Source organism: Galeopterus variegatus, unplaced genomic scaffold (genome assembly GCF_000696425.1).
Source record: "Galeopterus variegatus unplaced genomic scaffold, G_variegatus-3.0.2 Scaffold2023, whole genome shotgun sequence".
Taxonomy (NCBI): Eukaryota; Metazoa; Chordata; class Mammalia; order Dermoptera; family Cynocephalidae; genus Galeopterus; species Galeopterus variegatus.
In genome coordinates, this window is record NW_007728134.1 from 149,044 (window position 1) to 157,974 (window position 8,931).

Sequence of the window (8,931 nt, forward strand, 5' to 3'; positions counted from 1 at the left end):
TTATAGTCGTTATAAACGACTATACCAATTCTAATACCTAGATCATCTGTGGGTTTGCATCTATTGTTTAATGTTTCTTATTCTCATATTATCAATCACATGGTCTTGACAATTTGCATGTCTAGATGTTTTTTATTGTTCGACAGACATTGCATAGGAAAAATCCGTTGATGCTACATACAATGTTATCTTCCACAAGATAATTGTCCCACTTTCCTCTGTTAGGCAGACAGGGCAAGGGCTGATCATCTCACCTCAGTCATGCACTGATGTGGGTTAGGACTAAACTAAAAAAAAATTTTTTTAAGACAAAAGCTTATTTATTTATTTAGATAATTTATTATACATACGTGTGGGGTACAATGTTGATTTTCAATAATTCTGTACAAGTGTGGTGTTTAGATCAGTGTAGTTAGCTTATTTATCTAATTATAATACACAATCATTATGTCTGTCGTGAATTGGATTTTTAAAATAACTTTGAGGTATACTTGACAAAATAATTTTTGCATATTTAAGGCACACAATACATTTTGACATATGTATGCGTGTACCAAGAAACCATCACCACAATCAAAATAATTAACATATCTGTCACACATAAAAATCATCTAGTGCCCTTTTATAATCCTTCCCTTCCCCTGAAGCCACGGATCTGCTTTCTGTCATTATATATTGGTTCATATTTTCAGGATATTTATATGAATGGAATCATGTAGTTCCTGCTCTGCTTTGCCTGGCTTCTTTCATTCAGCATAATTATTTGGAGATTCGTCCATGTTGCCTTATGTGTCAATAGTTCATTCCTTCTTATTGCTGAATAGTATTTCATTGTATGAATATACCATATTTTATTTATCCATATATTTGTTGATGGACATTTGGGTTATATATAATTTTGGCTATTACAAATAAAATGCTATAAATATTTGTTTACATGTGTTTCTATGAATACATGCTTTTATTTTTTAAGTACCTAGAAGGGGAATGTCTGGGTCATATGGTAGATAGGTGTTTATGCATTTAAGAACCTGCAAAACCGTTTTCCAAAATGGTTGCTCTGTTTAAAATTACTCAGAGTGTATATGAACTCCGGTTTCTCTACTTCCTTGCCAATATGCTATAATATCAGTTTTCAGAATTGTTTCCATTCTTTTTATTTCATGAAACTGATTCCTCTGGAATATCCTAGGGAGATAAAATGATGGACACACAAGGGATGTGTGCATTTGAGTGTGTGTATGTGTATACAATGAGAACAATGGGAAACTGATTCCTCTGGAATATCCTAGGGAGATAAAAAGATGGACACACAAGGGATGTGTGCATTTGAGTGTGTGTATGTGTATACAATGAGAACAATGGTTAGACATTAGATGCTGAATATATGTGCCAATCACAGAAGAATGTGATCACGGACACCTGGTGTGGTGTGGTGTGAAAAAAGGAAGTGGTAGGAGATGGTCAAATGGAAGGGGAAGGGCATAAGCAAAGTGATAGTAGAGATGGCATGGTTAGAAGATTAGTAGATTGGTTTGAAGGAAGGGGAGTGTGGTAGGTAGAATAATGCTATCTGCCCCCACCAAGATGTCCATCTGTCACTGTAAACAGCAAAAGGGTCTTTGCAGATATGACTAGGTTAAGGAACTCGTGATAGGGAAGTGATTCTGCATTATCGGGTGGGCCCAGTCTAATCACATAAACTTTCCCAGCTGAGTTTAGAGTCAGATGGCGACGTGACCATGGAAGAATGCTCAGAGAGATGCGAAGTTGCTGGCTATAAAGATGGAGGAAAGGAGGCACTATCCAAGAAATGTGAGTGCTCTCTAGAAGCTGAAAAATGCGATGAAGCACATTCTCTTCTAGAACCCCTAGAAAAGAACACAGTCCTGCTGATACCTTGATTTTAGCCTGTGAGAACTCTGTGGGTTCTCTGACCTACAGAACTGTAAGATGATAAATTTGTGTTGTTTTAGGTCATTAAAGTTTGTGGTAATTTGTTACAGCAGCAACAGAAAACTAATATAGGGAGGATTTATGTATGAGATTAAGTCTCTGGTATGGAGTGTGGAGAGGAAGGCTAGCACTAGACTAGTGCCTTGAAGGTAGGGTAAAGATTCTGACATACACACCTCAAAAACAATAGAATGAAGTGGGCAGGTGGTGTGTGTCAAGCAGAATTTTAGGAAGAATTACCTGGCAATACTGTTGCAGACTATTAGGCATGAGCAGAGCGTTGGGGTAGAGGAGTCAGTAAAACCTCTACTGTAAGAGCAGGAAGTGAAATGGTGACAGGGCTTCAGTCACAGTGGTAGCAGTGGAAACGGAGAGACAGAGATAAGCATTATTTTGAAGAAATTGGCTACAGGTAGGTGACTCCAAGTTGAGGAGGGTAGGTCAAAGTTTAAAACTGGCTGACTGGAGATGTCGAATCCTAGGGGAGTAGGCAGCTGGTTTAAGGGGAGAATTAGCTGGTTTTAAACATTGAGTATTATGAGGACAGCGGGTTATTCTTTCAGGAATTGGAAATAGGGGCTGGCATTCAGGAGAGAGACAGGGTAGAGATGTAGATCCAATGTTATCCCTCTGGTAGTGGTAGTTGTGCCATGAAAGTAGATATGATCTCTGGGGATTGGGAGAAAGGTGGGTTGTATTTGTAGAAGGAGGTCAAGGGACAAAGGAAGATAATTAACTTACTGAGCCCCTACTATTTGTGAGAGGCTGGGCTGCTGTGAAGGCTCTGATTCCAAACCAGGGGCGTGAGCGCCTGCCTTTCTCACTAGGGCTCCTTTCACCTATTCATGATAATGAGCAAAACAAGAAAGAAGACATGAACATGCAAATATAGGATTAATTACACTGACAGCCAAAGCTGGTGGAAGAAAAAAAATCCAAGATGCTTCATTCCACACAATTTTCTCCAAAAAGCATGCTCAATTTTACCCTTTTATAAATAACTCAAATTCTTTCTCTCCTGACTTCACTTCTGTCTACCTCAGAAGTCTTTCTCCAAAAATCCTTTCCATATTTCTCTCCAGGAGGGAGTTACATAGACCACGTGTAGTTCTATTTCTATTATCTGTCCTCTGGAGCCGCATAATGGTTTTATGCAGGGGGCTTCAAGTGCAGGGCACACTTTACTGAGACTAATTCCACTTTGTTGGACTCCTGCTGTGTTCTTGGCTTCTTCACTTTTGTGATCCAAAAATACATACCTTGTACAATTATCCTCTCATTTTTGTCTACTCTGCAAAGTCTACTCTATTTCTCTTTTATCTGAATTTACTAACAATTCGTTTTATTCGACTAATGAAACCTGATGCCTCTCCTCTTCCTATAGATAGACCTCCCCTGATTAATGTTGCCCTCAGCCAACTTCATCCTCACAAGAGTCCTATGAAGTAGGTGTAGGTGGGAAAGAAGAGTGTTTCCCTCTATTAGTACTGCCTATGAGGTTGTGATTGAAGCTTTTAGAAAACCTAGAAAGAGAAAAATGGATCTACTATGGTTTAGAGGAGAGGAAATTACTTACTTAGGGCTAGGACATAATCCCTTATCAAACTAGACAGGTGCTAAGAAATTACACGTATTTTTGATTCAAGACTCTTCTATGGAAACTGAAAGGTTAATGGATCCAAATACTAAAATACAAGGATACTTCAAAAAGTTCATGGAAAATGGAATTAAAAAATAATATGAATCTCTCCACTAACGTTTTGAAGACCCTATCTAGAATTATCAGTAACTTGGAAGGAATAGAAAACTTTCAAACTTTATTCTTTCCAACATTCATTGCTAAGGAGCTCTTCAAAGCAAAATGGCCATTGAATAGCCATAAAGCTACAAAATGTCCATCTTTTTCTGAGTAAGAATCTCTTCATTGAACAATGCACTTTCAGATTTTGGACCTAATTAGAGCCTTCAGTAGATATGGGTGGGAAAGAAGATTACATGTTTTTACCTACTTAGTATTTAGTAACAAATTTAGGACTTTTGCCATTTGGAATAGAACCCCAATACTAAGCCTGGGTTTCTAAGGTTGTACGAGTAGATGCTAGTTATAGAATAACTCTATAACTCACAAGTAGTAAATCTAAGCAGAAGTCTCTATACAAAAGTAGAGGTGTCAGCAGCAAGCGATCTATTCTGATAAGGTCCCACGAGGAAGCACTATGGGTGAAGATGTCTCATGACTTGGTGTGGAGGAGGGTGTATTAGACTTCAGAGAAACAGAACCAATAGAATACAGTATGTATATAATATATATATTTTATATATTGTATATAATATATATATGAGAGGGGATTGGTGATGTTGAGCACTTTTTGTTATAGCTGTTGCCCATTTGTTTTTTTAATTGATTTTTAATTGTATGTGTTTGTGGGGTACAGTGTGGTGTTTCAATACATGCATATATTGTATAATAATCCCCACCAGGTAGTTAGCAAATCTATTACCTAAAAATTTATCTTTTTTTTTTTGTGGTGAAAACATTCAAGATTCTCTTTTCTAGCTATCTTGAAATACAAGCGTACTTTAAAAAGTTTGTGGAAAAATATGAATCCATGAACTTTTTGAAGAACCCTAGTACAATGCACTATTATTAGCTATAGTCACCCTAGAACACCACAACATATTCCTCCTATCTAACTGTAACTTTGTACCTGGTGACCAACCTCTTCTCCTCACCGCTCCCCTTCCCCACCTCTGGTAATCACTATACTATTCTTTACTTCTGAGAATTTGTATGTCTTCAGAAATGTCTATTCAGGTCCTGTAATGGAGATTCAAAAAAGGATTACTCAAAGCAACATGAATGCAATGAGAAGCCTGAAGGGGCTGCACCTCAGCAACTCCTCTGTTAGAAGGAGAAAACTGGGTACAGCCCCGATTCAAAGTTAGCTTCTGTTTTTACTGTAAAGACAAGGAAGTTTCACAAGAAAAATCCGTTGATTCGATCATTTCAAAAGGACACAAAGACATGGGCAACAGTGACAAAAGTTATCTACGGCTACGTAGAGCTTAAACAATAAAAACTTAGTAACCTCATTTAACAAGGTGACATTCCAAAGTACAATTTGTGACAAGCTAAATTGATGAGACTGTGATCATTATCTAATCCAAAATATAACCTCTCCCCAAATGATTTAAGCAAAAGTTACATTCTTATTATTTTTTTTTTTTTAAAAGATGACCGGTAAGGGGATCTCAACCCTTGGCTTGGTGTTGTCAGCACCATGCTCAGCCAGTGAGCAAACCGGCCATCCCTATATAGGATCCGAACCCGCAGCCTTGGTGTTATCAGCACCGCACTCTACCGAGTGAGCCACAGGCTGGCCCGGAAAGTTACATTCTTATAATTGTCTCTAAAGTTTCTACCAACAAACAGCTTGCCCTTAGCTAACACTTTTTCACATTTTTCCCTACATCAATTCTTTCACCATCTTTTAACAGCAATCAGGATGTTAAATAGTCAAAGTACATAATCCCATTCCTAAACAGTGATTAGAATTGATTAGATGGGCTTTTGCCCACTGGCCAGGGACTTTTGTACCATACATGCATTACCTAAAAACCCTATTCTAAAAATCAAATGAGAATCAAGATTTCTAACTCTCTCCAAGGTCCTTTGCTCAGTTTTTAATTGGATGTTTTCATGGTGTTGAGTTGAGTTCCTTATGTATTGTGGATATTTACCTCTTATCAGATGTACGGTTTGCAATTTTTTTCTACCACTCTAAATTATCTCCTCTGTCTTTTGCTGTGCAGAATCTTTTTAGTTTGATGCAATCCCATTTGCCTATATTGCTTTTGTTGTCTGTGCTTTTGGGGTCAATCAAAAATCATTGTCCAGACCAATGCTGTGGAGTTTTCCTCTATCTTTTCTTTTAGTAGTTGTATTTTCTGGTCTTATATTTAAGTCTTTAATCTGAGTTAACTTTTGTATGTGGTATAAGAATCTAATTTCACTTTTCTGCATGTGGATATCTAGTTTTCCCAGTACCATTTATCAAAGAGACTGTCCTCTCCCCATAGTGTGGTCTGGCACCTTTACTAAAAATGAATTGTCCATAAAAGTGTGGGTTTATTTCTGGACATGTTATCCTATCCCATTGGTCCATGTGTCTGTTTTTATGTCAATACTATGCTGTTTTGTTACTATAGCTTTGTGGTATATTCTGATGTCAACTATGTGATGCCTCCAGCTTTGTTCTTTTTGCTCTAGATTGCTTTTGCTATCCAGCGTCTTTTGTGGTTCCAGAAAAATTTTAGAATTTTTTCCATTCCCGTGAAGTGTCTTTGGAATTTTAATAAGGGTTGCATTGAATCTGTAGATTGCTTTGTGTAGTATGGACATTTTAACAATGGTCTTTCAATTCATTAACATGGGGTATCTTTCCTTATATTAGTGTTTTCTTCAATTTCTTTCATCAGTGTTTTCATTTCTCCCTATCTAGAATTATCAGTAACTTGGAAGGAATAGAAAACTTTCAAACTTTATTCTTTCCAACATTCATTGCTAAGGAGCTCTTCAAAGCAAAATGGCCATTGAATAGCCATAAAGCTACAAAATGTCCATCTTTTTCTGAGTAAGAATCTCTTCATTGAACAATGCACTTTCAGATTTTGGACCTAATTAGAGCCTTCAGTAGATATGGGTGGGAAAGAAGATTACATGTTTTTACCTACTTAGTATTTAGTAACAAATTTAGGACTTTTGCCATTTGGAATAGAACCCCAATACTAAGCCTGGGTTTCTAAGGTTGTACGAGTAGATGCTAGTTATAGAATAACTCTATAACTCACAAGTAGTAAATCTAAGCAGAAGTCTCTATACAAAAGTAGAGGTGTCAGCAGCAAGCGATCTATTCTGATAAGGTCCCACGAGGAAGCACTATGGGTGAAGATGTCTCATGACTTGGTGTGGAGGAGGGTGTATTAGACTTCAGAGAAACAGAACCAATAGAATACAGTATGTATATAATATATATATTTTATATATTGTATATAATATATATATGAGAGGGGATTGGTGATGTTGAGCACTTTTTGTTATAGCTGTTGCCCATTTGTTTTTTTAATTGATTTTTAATTGTACTACTTGAGCCAAGAATTCAAATCCCTGAGCTCATCTTTTTCTTTGATCACTTTGTCTAGTAACATTAGAGGCACCCAACAAATGTCATTATATTCCTTAGTTTCCCACAAATGTTTAGAAAGTATCATATACTGANGTGGTCTGGCACCTTTACTAAAAATGAATTGTCCATAAAAGTGTGGGTTTATTTCTGGACATGTTATCCTATCCCATTGGTCCATGTGTCTGTTTTTATGTCAATACTATGCTGTTTTGTTACTATAGCTTTGTGGTATATTCTGATGTCAACTATGTGATGCCTCCAGCTTTGTTCTTTTTGCTCTAGATTGCTTTTGCTATCCAGCGTCTTTTGTGGTTCCAGAAAAATTTTAGAATTTTTTCCATTCCTGTGAAGTGTCTTTGGAATTTTAATAAGGGTTGCATTGAATCTGTAGATTGCTTTGTGTAGTATGGACATTTTAACAATGGTCTTTCAATTCATTAACATGGGGTATCTTTCCTTATATTAGTGTTTTCTTCAATTTCTTTCATCAGTGTTTTCATTTCTTTCACCAGTTTTCAGTACACACACATTTCACCTCTTTGGTTAAATTTATAGCTATGCATTTTTGTTGTTGTTGTTATTGTTCAACATCGTAACTCTAACAGTAGACACCCTGTGATGCTGGGAGTTCAACTATTTTTGTAATTCAGCCTACTGCATGATGAGGAATTGTGTTTGATTTCAACAATTTCAGCCCTGTGGCTTCAGGAGATAAGATTCTCCCTTGGGGCAAACTTAGGTCATTTATCAGCACTTGAGCCAAGAATTCAAATCCCTGAGCTCATCTTTTTCTTTGATCACTTTGTCTAGTAACATTAGAGGCAACCAACAAATGTCATTATATTCCTTAGTTTCCCACAAATGTTTAGAAAGTATCATATACTGAGTCACTTGTTACTTGCTTCTTATAAGTAGTTGATCTATAGTATCCAAAGAATGTATCCAAAGAAGGTATTCTGCATTATCTCCACAAACAGTTCATGGCATGAACTATCAGTTTCTCTGTAATATTGGAAATAGTGTCCTTAGCATTTTTAAATCTAATTGGATTAGAGAGCAAATTCCAGAAACCCCCAAACCAATTCAGGAAACTTATAAAAATTCTGTTACTCTAGACCCACTCCTGGTACTAACATCTGTATTAGGATTCCCCAGACAAAGAGGGAGAGGGGGCAGAGAGAGATGAGAGGGGATTTATTATGGGAATTGGCTCACGTGATTATGAAGGCTGAAGTCCCACAATATGCTGTCTGCAAGCTGGAGAACCAGAGAAGCCAGTAGCATAGCTCAGTCAAAGTCCAAAGGCCTGAGAACCAGGGGAGCCAGTGGTGTGACTCTCAGTCTGAAGCAAAAGGCCTGAGAACCTGGGGGGCCGCTGGTGCAAGTCCTGGAGTCTGAAGGCCAGAGAACCTGTAGTTCTGATGTCCAAAGGCAGGAGATGGGTGTCTGAGCTTCAGAAGAGTGAATTTGTCTTTCCACTGCTTTTTTGTTCTCTCTAGACCTTCAACCATTTGGATGGTGCCCACCCACATTGGTGAGGGTGGATCTTCCTTACTCAGTCCACTGATTTAAATGGCAGTATCTTCCAGAAACAACCTTATAGACATAGCCAGAAATAATGCTGTACCTGCTATCTGGGTATCACTTAACTTAGTCAAGTTGACACCTAAAATTAACCATCACAATGGGAGAGAATCAATCATTTCTGGAGCTTAAATCTTCACAAAAGCCTTCCTATTCAAAACAAGCTAAATGTGTCCATCTTCTGTGTTCTCGTCCTGGCCCATAA